We start from the raw sequence: 25,977 nt of genomic DNA, 5'->3' as shown, positions 1-25,977 counted from the left end.
TAAAGAGACATCTACGTCCCTAAAAATCACTACACTATAAAAATCACACACTAGAAAACACAGGACTTACGAGGGAAATGCAGTTCGGGACACAATACTCAAAAACTTTGTGATACACACACAAAAGATAGGAACCTAAGAAAAATGGTAGCCCAGCTTTATATATGTTAAATGCTTAAGAAATACATAAGTATATTACCTTATTTTGAAAAAGACCTGAAGTTTGCTTGTGAATGTGAGTGTTTGGAAGGCCAGAGTTCATGAGCTAAACTGCTAAGTCGTGGAGAGAAGGCTCTCGGAAATCAGAGGGAATCAGAGGGAAGGGGTGTGGCAGCAGCCGCAGGTGGGTGTGGCTCATAACACGCCAAGTGAGGTAGCTGGGAGATATCCCAGGCGTGTGGAGGTGCCGTTTTGTACACTCCTGCAGGGCTCAGTTCAACTAGGTGCAGTATTCTGTGGTTCACCTGGTATTTCTTGCTGACAAAATTGTGCATAAGCAAATACAAAGCTCATTTATGCTCAAATTGTTTCCTAATATATCAGCTACTCTGCAGCAAATTCAGGTTTTCAAAACAAGCATTCATAGCAGAACTATGGATTTCACTCATATGTGGAATTTAAGAAACAAAACAGAGGAGCACAGGGGAAGGGAGGAAAAAATAAAGTAAGATGAAATCAGAGAGGAAGACAAAGCATAAGAGACTCTTAACTCTAGGAAACAAACTGAGGGTTGCTGGAGGGGAGGAGAGGGTAGTATACTGGAGGGAAGTGTGGGGAGAAGGGGAATTTGGGTGATGGGCATTAAGGAAGGCACGTGATGTAATGAGCACTGGGTTTACATGCAACTGATGAATCACTGAACTCTATCTCTGAAACCAACATTACGTTATATGTTAATTAAATGAATATAAATAAAATTTGTAAAAATAGCAGAACTATGTGGATATTTAGGATCAAACAGCCAATGCCAATGGGATAGTGCAACCATTTCCTATTGTTCAAATGTCTTGAGCTCAATGGAATCAAAAGATTTTGAGAAATCACAGAGTCTCTAATAGAAAAAAGTCACAATTTCTAAATAGATTTGTATAAATTATATGGCCATCCTCCAGGAAATGCTGGGATCTGCTTGGTTCCATAAAAGTACAATCTTCTTCATAAAATCATTGCCTTTACAGCAATAAGTATGTAGTGACATAAAAGTTAAGCATCACTGATAGAGGATTTGATCAAACCTAGTTTTTGCTCAGGAATACTGCATCTCCTTTTCCTATCACCATCAGTATCATCATGAGCATACCTGCTCACATTTTCTCTCCCCCATCAGCAGCCATTATTTATGATAACTGAAACCAAAGGCAACCAAAGTGGCATAGCTGAATTCACAAAACTTAACAAAAGCACTGCTTTTGTCCATGATGCTAGTTTCTGGGTTGTATTGCCACAATGGTTGTGTAGTGAAAACAGTGTTTGCAAACAGATCTCCTTTCATCTGGTTTTAATTAGGAAAACACAACCTCTAGGAGAAATGTCTGAATCTCTCTTTATAGCATTTATCAGGCATTATCTGTTCCCCAGGACTGCAAGCATCAGGAAAAGTCCATTCAGTGCTTCATGCAAAGTTAGGACTTAAAATCTCTGTTGAATAGTTGACCTTACTTGATTCATTTTGCTATTTATCCCACATAATTTTATTCCCAAAATATTAAATTCAATTTTCAAAACCAGCATAGTCATCAGTCACCATCAATGGAAGATTACTTTTCTCTGTTTTAGTTACTATAAAATTAAAAGATGACTCCTGCAATAAAATTTGAAAGAGTCCAGAAGGTGTAAAATGAAAACAAAAGTTCATAACATCTCCATTTTCCACCTCAGAGACAACTATTTTTAATGGTTCTTATGTAACATTCTAGAATTCTTCTATGCATTTATATGAATAAATTATGTATTATTTTTAGTAAATAAATAATACTGTATCTAGTCTCATATAACTTACTTTTTTCTCTACATACTATAGCCTGGCCACTTTCCCATTATCAGTACATAAATTTACATATCTTTTGTTTTAATGGCTATATAATATTCCAAGGTACATAAGAACCTTAAGTTACTTAACAAACTTTTATCAGTAGTCAAGTAAATTGTTTCCAAATCCCTTCTCCTTTAAGCAATGCTATAAAACAATACCCTTTTACATATACTGTTGTACTCTCAATATATTTGTAGAATATATTCTTAAAAGTAGTATTGCAGAGATAAAAGGTATGAACATTTCTAATTTTGAAAATGCCAACTTGCCCCCCAAAAAAGGTCCAATAATGCCTATTTTGCCATACCCTATCATTAAATATTTTCAAACTTTCTCATCTTTATCAATTTGATAAGTGAAAAATGGCATCTCATTTTAAATTTCTACCTCTTTAATTATAAGTTAGACTATTTTTTCAAATTTTTATCATTGCTATTTTTCTGTATAATATTCACTTAGATTATCTGTTTTTACACAGGGTTCTTTATATTTTCTCATTAGCTTACCTATCCGTGTTCCCTGAATGTTAATAATATCAACCCCTCTTCTGTCAAATAGATGGCAGTTATTCTCCCCTACTTGAGTATTTGTTCATTGATTCTTTTTTTTTTTAAGATTTTATTCATTTATTTCACAGAAAGAGATCACAAGTAGGCAGAGAGGCAGGCAGAGAGAGAGAGATAGAGGAGGAAGCAGGCTCTCCGCTGAGCTTCTACTTTTTCTGAGGTCAAGTTATTAATCTTTTCCTTTATGGTCTCTGGGCTTAGAGTTATGCTTAGAAAGACCCCCACATACTAATTTCATAAAACTATCTGCCCATATTTTTTCCTTAAAGTAATAATAATAATAATAATAATAATAATAATAATATATAAGAGTCAATTTTATTGACTGCTCACTCTGGGTTGGGCACCGGTTGGAGCACTTCACATACATTACTGCATTTAATCCTCGCCACAATCTTGGTAGGTTGGTAGTATCATTATCTCCATGACACAGATGAAGATTCTGTGACTACAGATGAGGTTTAAACTTATCTAAAGTTACACAGCTGGTATGTGGCAATGCCAAGATTCACCTCAGACCAGCAAATTCATCAACGTTTGGCTGGATCTACTGACTCTCTCTCCACTAAGAAAAATGACTTCACCTATTTATATATAACTTTACCTCCTCTATCTTCCTCCACCTTATGTTATAAATCCTCCCTTGCTACTAATTGTATAGTCCTTACATTTTCTTCTGTTTTCATAAAATGCAGTTATTTAGATTTGACTTAGTTCGGTATTTAAGTGGATTCCACATGTCCCGCCAATCCTTTCAAAGAATATCTGCTTCTCCATTCCTAAGTTCTTTTCCCTTATTTGTCACATAAATAACTAATTTGACTCATGAGGCAGTTTTTCAGGAACAAGGTTCTTGAATATTTGAGAATATTGTTTAAATATAAACATAAACCATAGCTTGACCACGTATTGGGTCTTCCCACAAATACCCCACCAAAGCTCTAGAAACACTTATCCACTGCCTCCTAGCTTTGACTATCACCATATTTGAGGCCACTCTGATTTTCCACCTTTTGAATGACTCACTTTTTCTGCCCAGATGTCTATAAGATTCTTAAACTTGAAGCACACTAACTTTACTACCTTGTGTTTACTTGCCGTTGATCATCCTGTTTCAGTTCTTCCTAGAAGGCACATGTGACTTTTTGATTCTACCTACTACGAATTTCCTTAATTTCTAAAGATTTTTTTTTATTACCCATATAAATTTTTTCAGTCCACCGGTTCTGCTCTCTTTATCAGGCACACCAATAATGCATATGTTGGATCTTCTCTGCCTGCCTTTATATCTAAATTATATTTTACAAAACTCTTAGTTGCAAGTATATGGTAGAAGCCTAATGTGAACTAGCTCAAAGAAAAGCAATGTATTAGAAGGATACTGGAGTACCTCATCTATCTTTAAGAAATGCATAAAAAGCATCAAGACCTTATTGATAACACTTGCATGTCACTATCACCATGCCTTTTTGTCTCAACCAGGATGGTTTGTCTGTTTTGGTTTTGTCTTTTATTCTGCTTCTACACGTTGACTTGCTCTTACTATCACAGACAGACCAGCTTCCTTCATGAGGCAGGGAATGTGGCTGCAACATCTCCAAAGCCTCATAGCCCATGAATCTCATCACTAGAAGGGAATTGCCTTCTTTTCCTTAATTCCAATTTTTAAAAACTCTATGTTCCCTTCATATTATTTGAGTGAACAGAGATGCATTTTTCTGGAATTTCTGTTTCCCGAAATAATTTTTTTTCCCCTGAAATAATTCTTAACATGAAATGCACTTCATCTGTATAATTAGAGTAAAGCAATTTGGCCAACTTTGGTTTGCTAATTTATTTCTTCTTCATTTCTGTTCATTTGATTCTGGTCAACTTCTGCAAAGCTCACTTCTTCCTTTCTCCCCTCTCACTTCAATACAGGTTAGAAGCCAAATATTAAAAAATATATATATACTGTTCCTTTATCCTTACTTTCCCACTATTCTGAGATATGGAACTAGCTCCATATTTTTCACATGGCCTGCTCCAACTCCTAAACCTCATAGGATGGACACTCAAAGCCTTCCACTTCCTTTTAGTGAAATTCACACTATGTTTACAGACCAGAGAAGTGTGTATCAGCTTTTAGCATCCTCCTAGATTTGATCCATATTTCACTATACTTCTTAGATACCAGTCCACGCCTAGAACTGAGCCATTTCCTAGTTATGCAGAATTTTTCTTTGAGTTTCATTATGCTTGTTGAGTTTTAATTAGTTCCATGATGGGGAATATGGTTAATATGCCTTTACTTTTTAAGTATCTCCTGAATCTTTAGAAGTCATTGTTACTATTAAAATCTACTTTGAAAAACTTACAATACATTCACTTATCAAATATGCATGGAATGTTAACTATGTGCAAAGCACTTTGAAAGGCATGGAGGATATATCAGTGAAGAAGACAGAAATAGTTGGTACCTTCTAGGAACCTACATTATAGTGAAGAAGCCAGGTTTTAAACAAATAATCACAAGGATAATAGATCAATAAGTGAGTAAAGGGATGGTTGCTAAAGCAGAGATTAAATAGAGTGCCCACAAGGTATGGATTAAATTATTTTAGCTAGAAATTTCTGTCGTGCTTCTCAGTATGGGGAGAGGCAAAAGGGTCCTTGAGTCTAATTTTATTTTGTAAAGTGTCGCTTGGGTTTGCCTCCCTTAGTGACAGACTGCACGATGAGTAAGTACCCTATAATGGATGTAATAGAACTTTTCTTTAGCTGTAGAACCTAAAATAACTACCTTTCTTCTTGGAATGCAAAGCCCATAGGCCTTCTGAGAGTATTCCTTGAGATCAAAAGTTAAGGAAACCTGTTGGGGTAAACGTGACATGACCATGACTGAAGTCTTCTGGCAAAAAGGGAAGCAAATGTCACTGAAAGAGTACTTGCTAGGCAGGAGCTGTCTTAGTTGGTAACTCAAGCTCAACTCAACCCAAGTGCTCATGGACGAGGAGTGACGAATGGCTCTAGCCTAGCCTATAACCGCCATAACACAAGATTATGTGTTGAGGAATGATGACTTAGTGTATGAGTGTCAAATACTGACACATTCTGTAATTTGGGCAGGTCATCACAATGTCAGAGATAATTTGCCCTTTGGGGCTATGCAGGATCAGTCTTCAACAGCAAATCTTTATACAGCTGTATTGTACTTTCCAGATTTCCAGTCCCTCTCTACCTGGCACCCGAAACTAACACTCATTTGGAAACTTCAGGTTCTCAGGCAATATATAAAGTGAAGGGAGAGTCCTCATCAGGGAGAAACTGAACTTTTTGACAATAAAAACATGTAGAAAAAATGCAATTAAGTTGATATTAAAAGAGATATGACTACATTGGGATTTCTCTTGAAGAATGACACTTGAGCAGAGATCTGAAGGACCATGAGCAGTTAACTAGGGGAAGCAAAGAATGTGTTCCAAAAGGAGGATCCAGGCAGGAACATGGCAGACCTGAGGAAACGAAAGGAGACCAGGATGGTTGGACTGTGAAGAAGGGCTATGCTGTTGTCAGTCAAAGATGATGAGGGAGGCCAGGAACCATCTCGTAAAGAGGCTGGTAGTCTGCATTAAAGATTTCAGCCTTTATCCTAAGAGCAATATAAAGTAATATGTAAGCTCTATGACATGATCTGATCTGTCTTTGTAAAATATGACTTTATTTGCAGGATATAGGAGAATCAAGGGTGGAAACCAGTAGGAAAGCGGATTGGGAAGCTATTTGAGGAAGAATGGTTGGGTACAAGCAAGTTTGTAGATTTGGTTGGTAGGGAAATTCCCATCAAATGTCTTCTTTCTCTATGAAATAGCAAATGGGAGAGAGAACTCACTTTGAACACCTATGGATTGAAAATAGAGAAGTAAATTCAATCCCAAAAGCCTCTTGGAAGAAAGTAGGCACTTTGGCCTTAGAGAATTCCACTACAGACTTAGAAGGGAATTCTGGCACTTGTGGATCCAGTGTCACGTGATACTGCTAGGTTAAGAATTCTATATTATTTTGTCAAAATAAATCAAAGTTTCAACCAAGAGATTAAAAGCTATATAAAGAGATACAGCTTTTGCTTGCCCTTGTACAGTATGTGGATGTACTCTTCCTAAGAATCACCTTCAAGCAACTTCAGATGAAAAAAGTGAGAGAACTTGGGGAATACTTTTTGCAGTTGACCATAGATAGACCCTGGCTAGACCACAAAAAAAGAGGGCCTTATTAAAAGCATTCTTAGCTGATGGCCCTTTCACCATTAACCAGTCACTTAGGTCAAAAAACAAAAGATAAACGCTATTCCCCAGGTCTGGTGCCACCATCAACATGGAGGAAATGATGAAAGCCCCAGATTATAGGGGAAATTCAGCAACGGGTGCCTTTGGGAGAAGAAAGCTGACATTCTGTCCTCAGCCCTTCAAAAACATATCCCAAGCAGAAAGAGATCCAGGATCAAAGCTATCTTTAAAGGACCAAAAGATCTCAGAAGCACTGCTGCCTGCAGGTGTAAAAATAAAGTGACAAAAGTATACTGACAGACCAAATTAGTGATCCCTAAACTTCCTTTTAGCTTGGCCCACTACTCTTCCTATTAAGACTCTAGAAAGTCCTTGAGAGGGCACCTCCAGTAGTGCCATTTATGAAAAACCAAGCCAACAGAGAGAACACCTAGTAAGATAATTAGTGGATTTTAGGAGAGGGAAAAAAAAAACAACAAAGTAGTGAGAAGTACAAGGGATAGATTCACCACCACCTAATCACTGCTACATGGAGAATATAGGTCTTTACTGTGAATATAGGCAGAGGTGAAGAAACTTCACATTTTTAACAAAAATATCCCTACTCCCACCTCCCTGGAAGTTATAACCCTCTACTTTTGCTGTAATTGGGGTTTACCTATGGGGTTAATTTCCCATTGGATGTAAGCCTATGACTATCCCTACCCTGCAGGCAGCATAAAACTGAGGCAGAAAAGAAATGCCTTCTGCATCAGGAAGCACAGCTTCCCAGAAGGAGTCACAAAGCCCTGAGTTCAAATCTCAGTCCAGCCAAGCACAAGCTATACTCCCCCGGGCAAGTTATTGAAACTCTTTGTGCCTCAGTCATCTTGTCTGTAAAAGGGGATTCGAATCTGCCTTATAAGATAAAAGGGAAATGAGATAATATATACGAAGTGTCCTAGCACAATACCTGGCGTGTGTTAAATACACAGCATGGGAAAGGGACTGTTGGGAATCACCAGTTCTTCCCTTCATGCTTGGTGGTCTCAGGTCTTAGGTGTGACTTGTCTCCCTGGAAACCCAATATCCTTTCTGCTTCTCTCTCTCTCTCTGTCTGCATGGAAGACTCTCTTGTTCCTCTCTCTTCCAGCAGTCCCCTGAATTTAACGTCTTCGGTATCCAGACCTACAAACTCTGCTGACCCACCTAGCTGTATAACTTTCCTCCCTGGCCTGGCCTCTTCTGCGTGTCACCATTCATTTCTCATGTGACACAGCTGAAGTCCAGTCAGATTGTTTCTGTCCATTTGAAGGCTGCCTAAAAGACTTTATTTAACCTATAGGAGCCAGAACCATTTTTTACACAGCACTAACATTCCTGGTTAAACTACTCTCTTCTCAGGACCGTGCTGGACTCTGCAAATAACTACCCAGATTCCTCCAAAATATGACTCTCCTCTTTTCCAACCACAGAGGTTGCCTGAAAATGTTGCTTCTAAATGAAGACTCCTGGTTTCTGCATTGTAATTCAATACCTTGTTATTTCTAAAACAGGAAAGCAGAGAAATAAAAGTCTCTGGGCTACTTAAAAAAAATCCTCAGACCCATATTGTGTTAAAATTACCAGAGAGTATCTATTAGTGAACACTAAGTAATTTCACTATTTCATTACTCTCAGAGTATATTCTACGCCCTTGAATGAATTAAATGGGATTGGGAGAGTAGCAACCCAAAATTGGTTTAATATTTAATGTGTGGTTAGTTTAGAGGCAATAAAGAAAGGTCAAGGTCATTAGCCTTTTCTATACCAGTTATCATCTCACAGGATATCTTTTTTTTTTTTTTTTTTTGGTCCCAGGATGTCTTGATTAAATTCTGCAAATACAATCTATTCAGCCAATATTGGGTCCTTTAATAGTCACATATGCCTTTATTACTATAAAGATGACTCTTTGATTATGTTTCTAATTCAAAAATTATTCTGCTACCCAAGTCTCTTACACAGCATACTTCTTTAACTTAGTATACTTGAAATTTTGCACTTCCAAGACCAGGAAGCAGACAATACTGACATTGCCAGGTGATAGACTGACCTCTAGTGGAAATTAAAGAAATTACCAAACAAGCTTTTTAGAGGGTCTCTAATAACAAAGTTGGAGCTGTCAAACTCAGGACATAGTTAATAATATTAAAGAAACACTGATAATACAAATTTACTTGGGGTTTCTTAATCAATTCAAGTTAGAAAGAAAAGAATAGGATTAAGAGCAGAGAATCTGATTCATAGCTCACTTCAGTCACTTCCTGCCTGACAATGTTTTTCTCAGTTTCCATCTATAAAATGGAAAAGATTATATTACCCTATCTCACAGAATTGACATGAGGATCAAATAAGTCAATACATGGAAAGTATCTAGAACACTGTGTGGTACCTAGTTCAGTGACATAAAATGATTGCTTATTATGATTTGTAGCTGGAACAACGTAAGGTTGAAGGCATAGCCTAATTTCAGGGGATATGAAGACAACAAAGAGTCCTGGCAGGAGCGCATTTCAGAATAAGGCAATAACAAACCAATATACGACCAGTTCAGCTAGTCCTCTCAATTTCAGAAACACAAGAGCTATGCTTATATATAACAGAATGGGGTGGGGGATCCGACGCAAGGGAACTCTAGCTGATGATCATTTTGTGGGAAGGACTGGAAAGCCTTTTTGTGGTCCCAATATGGGCACGATAAGTACATCACACACTATCTTTTAAAACAAAAACCAAGCTCACCAGGATCTTTCAGGCTTTGAACTCCTTTTGACTCAATGTCTGTAGCACATACAATTAGCACTTAGCTGCCCTCTCAATCATCATCAGCCTCAGATTCTCTGAACCACATATGTGGCGCTTTTCTCCAGCTAACTTATTCTTTTATTGTGCTTCTATTACAGAATTCTAAACTTCTAAAAAAACAATATTCCACTGCTTCCAGAATAATATATCTAATTAACGACTAAAAGATGCCTGCATACAAAGTTAATAAAATAATTTCCACTTCTTGCTCCAAGGAAAGCCCAAATCAGCAATTATTTTCAGCTGACAGAAATGCCCATAAAACTGAAAAATGATCTATAATTCCAAGGTACTTCTTTACCGCAAATAATTGCCATCCAGAGCAAAATGGCTTGTTTTCTCATAAAACAATATGATCACTCTAATAAAATGAATATAGTTCTTAGTTCTTTCCATCACTGTCCTGAGGTGCCCTAATTAATTTGCTAATTCAAATATTTTATTCTGTGAACACACCAAATTGAAATTAAAAGTTGCAGTTGTGTTATTCAATACAAACATGAACCCATTAAAATGACATAAAAGTTCCTGTAAGATCTTATTCATAACATCTACATGTATTTACAACAAGAGACTAAAAGGACCAATTTACTTAACTGGAGTCATAAATTGTGGGTAATGTTTTATATATGTAAAACCACAACTCAGAAATAATTGTAAAAATGAATACTGCAATTTGGTTAGGTAAATTCTAGGAAAAAAATCATTTAAAGTAACCAAGAAATGTAACATTATTAAAGCAAATATTTCAAGATAGCAGCAAAAAAAAAAAGTAGCCTATTTGAAGTTTTTGAAAACTCAAGCTCATTTGGAAATATAAAAGCAAGAATGCCACTTCATTATAGTATTGATATTTCATTCATTACAGTGCCATAAAAACTGTGTCCCTGAATATTTCCCTAATACCTGTCAAGAAACTGTAACATAGCAGAAGGAAGATCAATTCTGATACTACAGAGGAAAAAGCTTAATTCTCTTATACATCCTTCGTTGACAGATTTAATCAATGATGTGCTATGTTACTTTCCTGTTTTTCTCCTACTAAATTAACACTTATATTCTCAATGTTGTAACAATAATAATTCAGTACTACCAAAGACACTAAAAGAGACAAGGCAACAAATATACCCAAAGACCTAAAGAAAAGTATTTATTAGTGTATATATAATAACATATGATAGTATACATATTACAGCAATTTTTTAGAAATTAAAATATGGAAGTTCAAGTAGAATGAAGCCCAGTCTTCCTAAAGAGTATTTTCTAGAGAAGGCCCACAAAACAACTTCTAAGAACTATCAGAAAGCATGGATTTTTACCAAGGTCTGTCCAGTGATTCTCAACTTTGCTGCATATTTTATAGAAATTGGCAAACTGATTCCAGAGAGTATTCATAAAGGCAAAGGTCCCAGAAAAGACAAAACAATCTCAAAAAAGAAAAAAGTTGGAGGAGTCACACTACCTGGTTTCAAGACTCAATGTACAATAATCAAGACACTGTGGTACTGGGGCAAGGAGCAAATCAATAGAACAGAACAGAGGTCAACTGATTGCCAACAAAGGTAGCAAAGTAATTCAATGAATTATAAAAGTCTTTTCAACAACTACTGTGCAAACAACTGCCCTAACTAAACTTAAAAGCAAGACTGAAAAGGTTTCAAAGGTCTTCAAGCAACTTAACTGCATGCCAGAACAAAATCCAACACTATGTAAAGAAAGCCAATTTAATCCATCAACCAACAACATGAAAGTCGTAATGACTGACATCCAGTTAAAAGCTGGCAGGCATATGGCTCCCAAATGACAGAGATGATAGATCCAGCAGTCAAGAATGTTAAAACAACTATTATACATATGCCCTACATATTTAGAAGAAAAGAGGAATACATGAACATGATTAGAAGGGAAATGGAAGAATTTTTTTAACAATCTAAATGGAATCTCCACAGATGAAAATTACAATTCCTGAAATGAAAAGTAGAGTAGATACATATTAGCATATTAGACACTTCCAAAGGAAAGATCAGTTCATCTGAAGGCAGAGCAATAAGAACTACTCAAAATGAAGCACAGAGAAGGGGTGGGGGAGTGAGTAAAAATAAACAGGGCTACAGTGACCTATAGGACAGTATCAAGCATCTAGAATACATATACATGGTATCAAAAGGAGAAGAGAAAAAAAATAAAGAAATAATGGCTGGAATTTTTATAAACATGATGACAACTATAAGCCCACAGCTCCAAGAATTTCAACAAACTCCAAACTGCATGCCAGTTTTTTTCAAAACAAAATAGGTAAGAAGGAAAAACGGATAGGTTAACCTCATCAAAATTAAAATTTTTCTCCTGTGAAAGACCTCATTAGGTGTTAAAAAGGCAAAACACAGACTGGGAGAAAATATTTGCAAATCACACATCTGATGACAAGTTATAGCTAGAAACAAACATTAAAAAATTAAACATTAAACATTAAAAAATTTTAAAATCCAGTTAGAAAATGGGCAAAACACATGAGCAGACATTCCACCAAAGATACACAAATGACAAATAAGCACATGAAAAGATGATCAACATCACTGACCATTAGGGAAATGTGAATTAAAATCACAATGGTAGATCACCATCATAATGGCTAAAATTAAAAAAAAAAAATCAGTGACACTACCAAATAATTGTGAGGATGTGAGAAATGAGACTACTCATGGGGATACTGGTTGGCTCGGGAGGAAGAACATGGGACTCTTGATCTCAGTGTTGTGAGTTCTAGCCCCATGTTGGGTATAGAGAATTAGATCACTTATACAGTGTTGGCAGAAATGCAAAATGATATAGCCATTCCGGTAAATAGCTTGACAGCTTCTTCTAAAAAACGAAAAATAAATAAATAAATGAAAACTAAAAAATGGTCTTACCATATAACCGAGCAATTGTACTTCTGGGCATTTATTCCCCCAAAATGATAATCTACAATCACACAGAAATCTGTAGATTAATGTTCACAGCAGCTTTGTTAGTACCAGTCAAAAACTGGAAACGCCCCAAACATCCTCCACCAGGTGAATCGTTTAACAAACTGTGAGGTAGCCAGACCGAGGAATATGACTCAGCAATAAAAAGGAAACAAGCTATTAATATACACAACAAACTTTTTGACAGACGAACCTCAAGGGAATTAAGCTGAGTGGAAAAAGCCAATCTCAAAAAGTAACATACTATATGATTTGATTTACATGATATTCTTGGAATAACAAAATTATAAAGAGGAGAACAAACTGTCAGGGATCACAGAGAGGGGGAGGGTTGGCTGTGGCCATCAAGGAGTAGCACAGGGAGCCTTATGGCAAAGGTACATTTCAGCATTTTGATGGTTACAGGTAGTGATGGTACACAAAACTACATGTGATTAAAATAAATCCACAAACCAGACACACACACACACACACACACACACACATAAATGTATAGAATAAGTCCTGTGGGTTGTACCAATGTTAATTTTCTGGTATTGCCATTATACTACAGTTACTCAAGAGTTAATTTTAGGGGAGGATGGGTAAAATGTAGATGGAACCTTCCGAACATTTCTTTGCAACTTCTTGTAAACTTCTTGCTACATGGGAGGGAGATATCACAGGGACTAGCTCAGTCTAAGGAGTTAGCCAATCAGTAGCAAACTCACATTTGTAGGTGGTATAGAAAATGTTTATAAGGTGGTGTGCAGAGGGCAGGGAGCAGAGAATCCAGGCAGCTAAGACAGAAAGAAGAGAGAGCTCTAAGAAGAAGAGTAACGGAAGCTAAAACCAAACAGCAGTAACTTCCTAATCCTCTTCATGACTGTCTCTCACCATCAGCATTTAACCAATATCTGGGAAACTCATGGTAGTGATCATAATTTGCATGGACAACATAAGACCAGTCTATGTTCCAAGGTGACCTCTCTCATTCAGAGCAAGAATTACAACCAACAATCAAGAGAATATGTTCTCAGGCCTCTCAGATTTCATTTCCTTTCAGCACTTTCCAAACTATTTGATGTTCACAAAACCACCTAATGTAATAAGAGGAAATAAATAAACCTGAAATCCATTTTCTGATTATAGATAAAATTCTTATGATACATTACTATCTGATTAGATGTATGCCATAAATTGTGTTATTTCAACTGCTTGATGTGTGAATAAAATAGATATACTAACTTTCTCCCACTGAATAATAATTGCGGTATTATTATTAAACATCTCTTATGTGCCAGGAAGTGGTCTAAGTACTTTTAGGACACTGTCTCACTTAATTCTTATAACAACTCTATAAAATAGGTCTTATTAATGTCCTTATCTAACAGATTATGAAACCAAGATACAGAGAGGTTAGCTAATTTGCCGAAGGCCACACAGCTAATGAATGATAGAGACAGGCTTCAAACCCAGGAAATCTACTATCGGATCAAACTCTTAGCAGTAAGTCTATGAAAGGAGGCAAGTGATCGATGATCTAGGCTTCTGTCAACTCACAGAAGACTACTGGATGCCTTCAAACAGACCTGACTAGGGAATGCCTCCTGGGGATTTAATGTTCCCAAACAAGTCACTGGCTGACTAAATTATAGTAAAATGATTCAAACACTTCAGCACTATACATCAAAACTCAGGCACAGTCAGGGCACCATTAGAAATTAAAATGTATCATCAAAGTAAACAAAAAAATATGGGTATGTTTTCAGACCTATGAAATGCCCATCGTGCAATAACAACATTTTATGTAGAGGCACTGGAAATATAAAATGAAAAGTACAAATACTGTCCCTACTCTCATGGAGCTTAAAAGGGTAAAAGGGTAAAGAGGGAGAGGGAAAGAAACAAATCATAAAATGTCCATGTGCTCTCATGAAAATAGAGGACAATGAGATTGAGAATAACTTGGAAACTGCTGTAGTTTGAATCTTCAAAATAGTCTCTCTGAAAAGGTGATATTTAAGTGGAAGGCTGAATTACAAGCATTTTTGAATATGTCAACTATACAGATTTATACTCAGTATTTTAGTATATGAAAACTGTAATTTATGCCTAGGGAAAATAATTCACCTAGTGAATTAAGGAATATCGCTTTGGCTTTCTTTCAAAGAAAACCTTAGAACACCTAATAATATCGGCTCAAATATTAAGAATCCTTTGCCCTTTTTATTGTAGTTGTTCTTATTTTCAGATACTATGCATTATGGAGGGGGAAAGGAAGATGCACATATGTAACATTCTTGAAGTGATAACACTATACAGACATGGAGATGAGACCAGTGGTACCCAGGGGTTAGGTGAGGAGAGAGGGAGCTGGTTTTGGCATGAGGGATCCTACACACACACATATGTAAAAATTGGTGAAATCTGCATAAGATGCAGATTATGTTTATGTCAATTCCTGGTTGTGATACTGAACTGTAGTTACGTAAAATGCTACCACTGGGGGAAACTGGGTGAAGAGTCCAACAGGATCTCTCTCTATTATTTCTTATGACTGCGTGTGACTCTGCAATTATCTCAAAATAAAAAGTTATTTTAAAAATGTAGGGTGAACACCAGATGTTTATTTAGGAAGCTTCAGAATATTGCAAAGAAAGAGCTTTCAACAAATTTCATGCACTAATCCATTGGTTTAATTTAAGAACTAGTCCTCATCAAAGAGTAAAATAGACTTTGAGGCTTATAAACCAAAAAATTAGAAAATATGCATTTTTCATAGAAAAGGCATCTGTAATCTCAAACTGTGACCTAACTGTAAATGTACTTCGACATTCACCATTTTCTAACTAGGACATAGGAAATAAATGTATAGTATTAAAAGGAAGCAAGTCACATATACTAAGTAAATATAAGCAACAAGAATTTCACTTTTCTGTATCTTGTAATAAAACAATGTTAATAATACGTTTTTTGTGGAAAAATACATTTTTGAAACCAGAAATCAAAGATGTTAATTTAATTTTAAAATAGAAATGTTTCCTGAGCTTCAGAATGTATAAGCTATCACTCTACATTCTTTTAAAGTATAAAAAAAATATTGGGGGAAAGAACAGAAATTAAATTAGCCTAGAATCTCCTGTTTTTAAAAGAATTTTACCATATCATTTTGACAAATTTATGAGAAACGACCAAAGCAGAATGTACAGGTATGATTTTTAAATGATCAACTATTTTTAAACATCACTATGATCCCTTCCCCCTCCTTGATTAACAATCAATGGCCATGAACAAAGAAAAGACTGCCCCAGCATTATCTGAAACTACTTAATCAGAGAGACTCAGAGAAGTATGAGCCCTTGGGTGGAATGATACGCAGATCCCTCTCCGGCAGGGCTACCGTACATTCAGTGTTCCCAAGCAAGCTATTGAATCTCCGCACCTTGATCTTCTGAGCCATAATGTAAGAATCATGACACCTGCCAACTAGTACATAAGGGTGTGGAAGATTTCATGTAAGATGCTGTATCTAAGCTCCCACCACCCCATCAATTCCAGCAGTTCTTGCTCAAGGAAAACTCCCCAGAGTACCAAAGTGAACCCCAAATTCTTACTGCTTTCCATTTTACCTCCAAACCCATGGGTGAACACTATCAGAACTCTGATGAACACCATCGCATACTTCACTAGAACATTTAAAAGTGAATGCCTGACTCAGAGACATGGTAACTTTGTAAAAATAGTTTGTTTCATGGTGCTTTTATAAATGGATTAATTTGTGATAGCAAACTACCTGTACACATAAGCATTCCGTAAAAACATCACAACCCATAAAAGAATGAAATAATAATGAGCTACATGTAGGATTGCATCCTAAAAATGTGTTTATTTCTATCTTGTTTCTTCCTTCTCCAGCGGAGAGAAAGCAGAACAAAGTGAGAAGTGAAGAGGCAGACAAATGAGGTGGGACCAAAAAAGGACATAGCCACTCTGGGCCCAGGTGAACCAGAAAGATGCACATGTAACCTCAAAGTCAATATCAGCAAACTGGGAAAATCTACGGGAAACAAGAGCTCTTGGACACTGACAGTCAAGGGTTATGCACATGAGAACAAGTCAAGCAATATGGGTCATAAATTGCTGAAAAGCCTACATACCAATTAGCCAACCTTGGTGTAATCAGACTTTGAGGGAGGGCCTCAAGCCGGCAATGGCAGGAGCTCAGGTGTGTCAGAACAGAGGTTGTGAGATGGATGGATCCATTTTGAGGAAAGTGCAGGACAGGAGCTTCAAAACTCCAATTCGGAGTTAACAGGGATTAGTACTTAGTAGCTAATATGATACAATGACCGAAATATGGTAGTATCACTCTTTTACATGTAATGATTATATTCCAAACATAATACAAATAAACTAAGAAGCTATCTATATTTCTGGGTAAGAGATTTCACATTTTTATTAACTAAAGTGACTTTGGTCTGCATTCAAGAGTCCAATAACTATAGATTCTATAGCTAATAACTATGAAACAGAAAGTAGCCAGAAAGAAAAACCAACAAAGATCCTCGAAGAATGCATAATTAATAAATTAGAATATTAGGACAGCAAATCAAACTCAGCAGTGACCCAAATTTCAAAAGCCTACATGGCTTTTCACAAACTTCATTTATTATTTACTATTTATGTAACGTGCTTTAAGCAGAATAATCTTAAATATGTTTCTTGATTCTGCCATATCACCCTCCTTAAGTTTGTTTATCTAGACATATAAATGAATTATTTTTTTCTATACTCTTCATGTTCACCTCAGAATATCTAGAACCACTCCTGGAAAGAGTAATTGCCCACTCAATAACTCAGAAAAATATAAAGTACCATGCAATTTATTAATGTTTATCTCCATTTCATCATATATTCTACCGATGCAGAAGCTCTGAAGATGTAAGTGTTTAAACCACTTGATTCCACTCCATCTTAGAGCTCTGCGGTTCTTTCTGTACAATTTTAATTTGGTTTTCTTCACTTTACATATAGATCTTAAAAATTCCCTTTGCCCATTTCCTGGATATACTCAATGGCAACAGAACCATTACAGCCATTTTTACATGGCAACATTCTTAAACAAGAATCGTACGGTAATCCCACTCAGGGTCAAATGCATCAGCACATCTCCAGGGAAGTTCTTCCGTGCAGTAATGAACCATTTTCTCTGGGAAAGAATTTTCACTCTGTTGAGTAAATGTCTGCTCATTTGCAAGCATCTCTCACCCCGAGTCAGTCAACTATGCCATAACCTTCTTTTGGCTCATTTTTGAAGTCTACAATATATATGATTACAGAAAAGCATTTATGTAGTTATTGATTATCACACATCTGTATGCTTGGAATAACAAACACCTTCCACCTCAGTAAGAAAATATAACCCTTCCTATAGTGAACTTGACCATACTCCGAGCAACCCCCTAGGCTCTTGTTTAGCATGTGCAGTGGACTTGCACGTGCCCAAAGTGACTCCAGTTCGAAGTTCTTTATTAGACATTGTTTGTAATAGCAAAATAAACATTGTTTGTAATAGCGAAATATTGAAGATATATTTGAATATATCTTCAATAGGGGATTAGTGGCATATGCATACAGTGGAATATTATAAGCAACTTAAAAATGAAGAACCTTTTTTTAACTGAAATAATCTCCTAGATATTGTTAGGCGAAAAGAAAAAAAATTAAGGAGCAGGTCTGTAGTATACTACTGCTTGTGTAAAATGGGTGAAATTTTATTTGTATGTAATGTACTGCATGGATATTATATATGCGTATTTTTATATATTTAATTTACAGTTACACATACATACAGAACATCTTTGAAAGGACTCTCATTTTAGGGAAATGAATATCAGGAGAACAGGGTCAAAAAGAAAACTTTTTCACTGTATACTCTTCTATTTTTAAATTATACCATGTATAAGTATAATCTAGTCAAAAAATAATTGAACTTTAAACCAAAAGAATATATACTGTGAAAGTTACATGCAGAGGCTCTGTGGATAGGAAGAGCTGTGCTTGCGTCCAAGCTCTGCTATTTACCAGTGTGTAACCTTAAGCAAGTTCTCTAAGCCCCAGTTTGCTCATCTATAAAATGGGAGCACTGATAGTTAACCGTGAGAATTAAATCAAGTATATAAATCACTTAGCACAGCTCCTGGAAATTATTATTAAGTAATGCTCTCTTTCAAATAGTACTGTGGACCAAAGTTATAGTCATTACCAATCTCTTTTTCTCTTTCTTATTTTCAGTGGGCAAATTTTGATAGCTCCTCTTTCAAAAAAGTATGACATTCAATCATTTTGGTTCACTTTATAGTCACCAGAGATAGGCCCAAACCCCAAAGAATCAGCTGGAGTTTGAATTTCATGAGGAAGACAATCAGGAGCCATTGCACATTTGCCACTATCTATAGCCTTATGTACATAATCTCTTACAAAATACCAAGTGCCACTAATTCATGTTTGTACTCTTACTTTAACATTTATAAAGTATGCTCAAACACTTGAGTTCAATTCCTGAAATTAGAATCTCAGGAACGGAAGGTCCATTCAAGGACATTCTAATTTTCAACAACTATGAGGACCAGCAGAGCAGACATGTTTATTCTTTTTTTTTTCCCTAAGATTTTATTTATTTATTTGACAGAGAGAGAGAGATCAGAGTAGGCAGAGAGGCAAGCAGAGAGAGGGGGAAACAGGTTCCCTGCTGAGCAGAGAGCCTGATGCGGGGGGCTCGATCCCAGGACCCTGAGATCATGATGTGAGCCAAAGGCAGAGGCTTAACCCACTGAGCCATTCAGGCACCCCAGACATGTTTATTCTTCTGTAGATGAACATTTTCTATTGAAGGGCAGCCTGTTAATATGAATTTAAATGATTTTTAAATAATCAAATAAATAAATGAAATGAAAGCCAAAGAGGAGCCTAGAATTCAGATCTTCTCATTTCACCCACATTCTTACCAGGAAGTGTCCACTGTTACCAGGAGGTCATCAAGTATACTGTGCTTCCCTCATCCAGAAGGCTCCTACCTATTGAACCCAAGGCCTGGTTCACAGAAGCAGTTCCAGATCTGGTAGCCATAGCTCGCTCGCTTGCTCTCTCTCTCTCTCTCTCTCTCTCTCTGAACCCCAGCTACTGTAAGAGCAACAACCAGACACGTACAACTGTCCCCTGAGCATATCTACAAGGATGACCCACAAACACCTCAAATCCAACCTGTTTATAATAACAGCAAAATCACCTCACCTTGCTCCTCCTCCACCTTCCACCCATGCCTGGACTTGCTCTTCCACTTCTGCAACTTCCTGTTTCTGTGAGTGGTCCCAAAGTCACCCAAGAAGCCAAACCACAAATTCTAAGAGCCATTCTACTCTCCTCCCTCTCTCTAAATCCAAAAATCTTGTTTCTACCTCCAACTTTCTTTGGAATTAATCTGCTTCTCTTCAGAATAGATACAGAATAGCAGAGAGTTGGAGAGGAGGGTTTCATGTCTTGTCCCCCAAAATTTCAGGAATGGGGAACAGTGATTAAGAGAACTGACCCTAGCCCCAAACTGGCAGCGTTTAAATCCAAGCTTAGCCACTAGCTCTCTGACGTTAGGTATATTACTTCATATTACATCTCACTTTTATCATCTGTCTAAATGAGATAAAACTAATAGCTATCTTATAGGATTGCTGTAAAGTAGAAATCAATTAATAATGTAAAGTGCTTAAAATAATGTCTGGTACACTTTATAATATGTGCTAATATTTTTAACAGTAACATCATTTTTTAAATGTCATAAAATATTTGTTCTAAAACAGTTTAAAATCCAGAAGTTTTTCCAAACAAGCAAAGGGAAAAAAATAAGAGAGGTAAGCCAAGAAACAGACTCTTAAATACACAGAACAAACCATGGTTACTAGAATGTAGTGGGGAGGCGGGCGCGGGAGAAACAGGTGATGGGGATGGAGGTGGGCACTTGTGATGATCAGCGGGTGTCCTGTGGAAGTGCTGAGTCACTATATTGTACACCTGAAACTAATATAACATGTTAACAACTGGAATTTAAATAAAAACTTGAAAAGATACATTTAAGAAATCCAGAAGTTTTTCATCAAGACAGAAAATCAAAGCACAGTCGATGTCCAATTAAGCCAAGCCTCCATCTCCCTTAAAGTCTTGGTCATGTAATGCCTGTGCCATTTCGCCTCTGCCATTCCAATATCTCCTACTTGAATTACTATCTGCGCCTCTAATTCACTGATCTCTTCATCTCGAGCTCTCTCCAGTATATTCACCAAACTGCAATCAAAATGATTTATCTAAAACACATATCAAGTTAGGCCATCTCCCTATTCAAACCCCGTCTATCACTCCCCCCTACCTTGAATTAAAGTCAGTTCCTTAATGTGGCTCACCAAACCCAGCATGGTAGGTCTGATATGGTCTCTAGCCTCATTCTTCTCCACTCCCTCTCCCCCCACCTTGTGCTCTAGACTCCTGTCAGCATTCTTGCAACCCCTCTAGCTCTCAGGTCCACCCAGACTCTCACATGTCATTTCCTCTGCTCAAAACACTGTGCCCTATCACTCTACCTTTCACCTGGACGGTTTCTACCCATCCTTAAGTCTTTTTTTTTTTTAAGATTTTATTTATTTATTACAGAGATCACAAGTAGGCAGAGAGGCAGGCAGAGAGAGAGAGAGAGAGGAGGAAGCAGGCTCCCTGCTGAGTAGAGAGCCTGATGTGGGGCTCGATCCCAGGACTCTGGGATCATGACCTGAGCTGAAGGCAGAGGCTTTAACCCACTGAGCCACCCAGGCACCCCTCTACCCATCCTTAAGTCTTAATGTAGATGCCACTTCATTCAAAAACATATCTCCAGGCCCCTAAGTCTGGATTAGGTGCCTTTTGTATGAATCAGCCCTGTGTACTTCATAGCACCTTTCCAGCTGCCCACTTACCTGCCTGTATTCCCCCATCAGGCTGTAAATGCTATGAAGGAACAGAGCCCATCTCTTCTCTTATCCCAGTGCTCACCCCAATGTCTGCCACAGAGTAGGGCTTTATCAAATATCTGTTAAATAATTTACTTAATGTCACCAATAGGTCTTCATAAGATTTCAGAATATTTTGCAAACATTAAGTGTAAGTATTTTTTAAAACCAAAGTAAATTAAGTAATTACTAATAAGTATAGAAGTTAAGAGTCTTAAGAAGATACTCAATATGGCACAGAATCTAATCATGATGACTGTCCAGTAACCTGGTCAGGATCCTTAAGAAATCACAAAAAGGGCTTCTCTGAATAAGAGCTAGAAAAAGTTTCCAGTAATATAGAAGTAAGTCATGAGCAATAATATTTATCCCTCTAAGCCTCTGGAAACAAAAAAAAAGAAAAAAGAAAAAAGAAAAATCTATTATAGGAGATGTTTTAAGGACATAAAATACATGCTTCAATCTTCTGGTCAACGGTAAGTTCCACCACACTGAGCTGAAAAATGTCTCAAATCATGCCTAAAATTAATGCAGATTAAACAACACTGATTAAACAAAAAATTAATAAATATTCAATCATACTCCTACCTTACCAGTCAGTGTTCGTTTCTCTTATTCTCCCCGCCCCATACACAAAGCTTAAGCCTCTCTGTCCTCCATACCCTGCAGCACTGTATCCTTGGTTCTCATTGTGTACTATTTTGGTCACACTCCATCATATTACTTACCCACGTCTCCACCACCAGACCGCTCTTGAAGACAGCGGTCCTATCATTAATTCATCACCGTAGCCTGCAGGCTCTCACAGTACACTTAGTAGGTATCCGGTGTTTGGGAAAGAGAGAGAAAGAGGGAGGAAGGGAAAGAAAGGTAAAGAACAATCTACTCACACAAGTAAGCCAAAAGGTAGAGGTGGAAGTGGAGGAGAAGCCCCACAGACGTAAGGAAATGAGGGCTGAAGGAGGCACAATTGCTGAGCATTAGCATTCAGACAATTTGGTGCACTTTTTAAAAGTTATTAATAGGGACTAATAACAGCAACAATGACTCCATCTCATCCCACTGGCACACTACAAATAAGTTTATGAAGTAAGGACCTCATTAGAGAGCTCTTTTCTTTTCTTTTCTTTTCTTTTTAAGATTTTATTTATTTGAGACAGGGAGAGAGGACAAGCAGGCGGAGGGGCAGAGAAAGAAGGAAATGCAGACTCCCGGCCAAGCAGGGAGCCTGAGGCAGGGCTTGATCCCAGGACCCTGAGATCAGGACCCAAGCCGTTCTTTATACATCCTGTGTAGTAGCAGCAATAAAAAAGGGGGGCAGGCCAAAAAGGGAAGGAGAAAAGAATAAAGCTGCTCTACGCCCCAGCTTCATGTCTAAAGGTCACAGTGATTCGAATACTTCAAAAACGGTTGTCCGTGGCCAATATTATCAATAATACTTTGAGAAAGATGCATGAGGATATTTTGCTATTAAGGAGGGAAAAAAAAGTTGGATATTTTCAACAGAAATTCATTATATTTTCACTTAGCAATGTGACTCTAAAATGTTCAAACATAAAGGGATAAATTCATTTCCTCACTATTTGTAACAGATACCCAAGTATTTGAAAAATCATGATTTTGACATTAAATATCACTTTTTAGGGCACCTGGGTGGCTCAGTGGGTTAAGCCGCTGCCTTCGGCTCAGGTCATGATCTCAGGGTCCTGGGATCGAGTCCCGCATCGGGCTCTCTGCTCAGCCAAGAGCCTGCTTCCCTCTCTCTCTCTCTCTGTCTGCCTCTCTGCCTACTTGTGATCTCTGTCAAATAAATAAATAAAATATTAAAAATAAATAAATAAATATCACTTTTTACATTGCGCAGCATTCAGGCTGAAGTTAGGAGAAGAGGCTACCCTCTAGAAGATTCAGATTAGCAAAGTCAGAAGATCTGTTCATTCTCTAAGACTGCTGAGGCTTTACCTTGTTCGCCAGTAAACTGAAGGGTATGTCCCCATATTCTCTAAAACCAATGGCCTGGGATGCATAGGAGTTCATGGAAGAGAAAGGTATTTGTACATAATCATATGCTCTGGGCTCTTTAAATGAAAAGTATTAAAGAATTCTAAAAGTCCTATAAAATGTAAATCTTTCTCAGTGGGGAAATTCTCCCATTATGGTGACTTCCTTTTTCACAATACCAAATCAAAAGCTTTAATAGCACCCACACTGAGCTTAAGTTCACGCAGAAAACAGACTTCTCTAATGTCTTACCACTTCAGAAGAAAGTCGAGTCTGAAAGAGAACCATCTGTTCCTGGAGAATCAGCCCATTCCAAAGAGAAGATCTGTATCTTCTCTTAGTTTATTAATTTATTGGCATGATAACTTGCATCACTTTAAGGGCATTTCATCTACAATGAGCAAACTGTTTGAAAGCTAAATGCACTAAATCTTCTTTCATGGGACCTGTAAGTGTTTTTTGAACTCTTAGTGGTTTGCACTTAATGCTTTATTTTAAAATCAGATTTAATCATTTCATAAAACCAGTAGTTCTTAAGGAAAATGGATTTCATTTTACCTCTTTATCTATTACCCCAGGTCAGAATTGTAATGAATTGTGATGCCCTTTGAAGCCACTAATACTGCACTCAACAATCCAATTAATAAGTGAGTCTAAAAACACAATTTTCCAAAATGACTATAGTATTCTCACTTCCATTCTTAACTTTCTAGGACACTAATTAAATGTCTATACATTTTATTTATAGATCTTTCTCAAATAATCTCACAATAAAACCACCAGTTTTTAATTCCTACTCCCACAAAGGCTCTTCACTGGCTCTATTTTGAAAATTTAACAGAGCTATTTTCTTTAAAATCAATTTGATAAATAAATGTCAAAATTTAAAAAAAGTCTTATGAGATTCAGAGGTCTTTAAAACACATGATATTTTATAATAAGAACAGAGGACAAAACCATGAAAGTATAATAACCCTCCATTATACAAAACAGATATATATGTGTAAGTATATATGTGCACATAGTATATGTCCACTTTGTGAATTATCTACAAAAAGATTTCATGTCAGGCAGTTTTCATCCACCACATCATAGCCTTCTGGGCTATGGTTGCTCAGGAATATTAACCCAGTCACTTATAACTCACTAAAGCAAAACCTAGAATGGAGAAGTAGCCACATTATAGTATCAGGAGTGGGGAGGCAACCACAGAAACCAGGAATTGGAAAGAACACCAAAAGACATCTAGTACATGGGATTTTTTTTTCATGGAAGAGCTGATGTGTACTGACATAGACACTGTTAAAAGTTTTACAACAATAGGGAACCCATTTATTACTTTCCCCAAAAGCTCATTTCACTGGACACCCATGATGAAACATTTCTCTTCATATTGAGCCAAAATGGTTTCCCTCTACATATTCCTACAAGTCACGCCTGGTCTGTCCTTCCTACAGAAATGCCTTGTCTCTTTTTAAAAATCTCAGTCTTCTAGATATGAAGAAAAAGAGTATGTGTCCCCTTGACCATATTTCCTAGAGGCAAACCATCTTTTCCATATCTCCAATATCCTCAGCCACCCTTCATATAATGTAAAGACACTTCACCATCCCAGACCCTTCGCCTTCCTCTGGGTGAAAAATGGCATCTAGAACTAAAAACCATACTCAACAAATTATTATTAACATTTACTCACTAGGAAACACATTTGGGGAAGAATCAACCCCAAGAACCCTCTAAATTCTCGGGAGCAAGTCTTGACATATACTATGGAAATGGCTAGAACAGAAAATATAAATCAACGCCCTCCAAAGATAGTGATGAGAAAAGTGGGGGGAGGGTAGTGAAAAAAATGCAGTTATCAAGCTTTTTGTTCTGAAAGAACTTAACTACCCTATATACAAGTCCACAATCTAAATTATCTGATACACTGGTAATGTTAATGTAATATGGCCAATACTTTCTAAATTCGCAATAAGCATAGGTATACAGAGAGTAGTCATAGCCTTTAAAATAAATTACTTTTAATCTCATCTAAAGAATCAAATGAAATAAAAACACTAGATGTAATTAAGACCGTCTAGTTTCCCTGGAGATTATACCAATCAGACGTGTTAAGCGTTCTAGGAATGAAACATTTGATACAATTAAGGAAATCCTATTGAAAAAAATTAGTCTGTAAAACAGAGATAATATGGGGCTAAGGAATGGCTTATTAATAACTCATTCAATTCTGGGTATAATAAATACAGCTATTACAACTTCAATTCACGAGTGGTGGAGCTCGAAATGCTAAAATGCTGCCAC

At 36.9% G+C, this 25,977-nt stretch overlaps 1 long non-coding RNA gene across 1 annotated transcript in view; it reads right to left on the bottom strand.

Annotated features, from left to right (window-relative positions):
- LOC111159552 overlaps nucleotides 1-25,977 on the bottom strand; it is a 94,463-nt gene that overhangs the window by 62,240 nt on the left and 6,246 nt on the right. The gene's annotated exons all lie outside the window — the stretch shown is intronic.

This window comes from Enhydra lutris, unplaced genomic scaffold (assembly GCF_002288905.1).
Source record: "Enhydra lutris kenyoni isolate GAN:26980312 unplaced genomic scaffold, ASM228890v2 scaffoldscaffold68, whole genome shotgun sequence".
NCBI classification, from domain to species: domain Eukaryota; kingdom Metazoa; phylum Chordata; class Mammalia; order Carnivora; family Mustelidae; genus Enhydra; species Enhydra lutris.
Note: the sequence above shows the minus strand (reverse complement) of the source record. Positions and strands in the feature narration are given on the sequence as shown.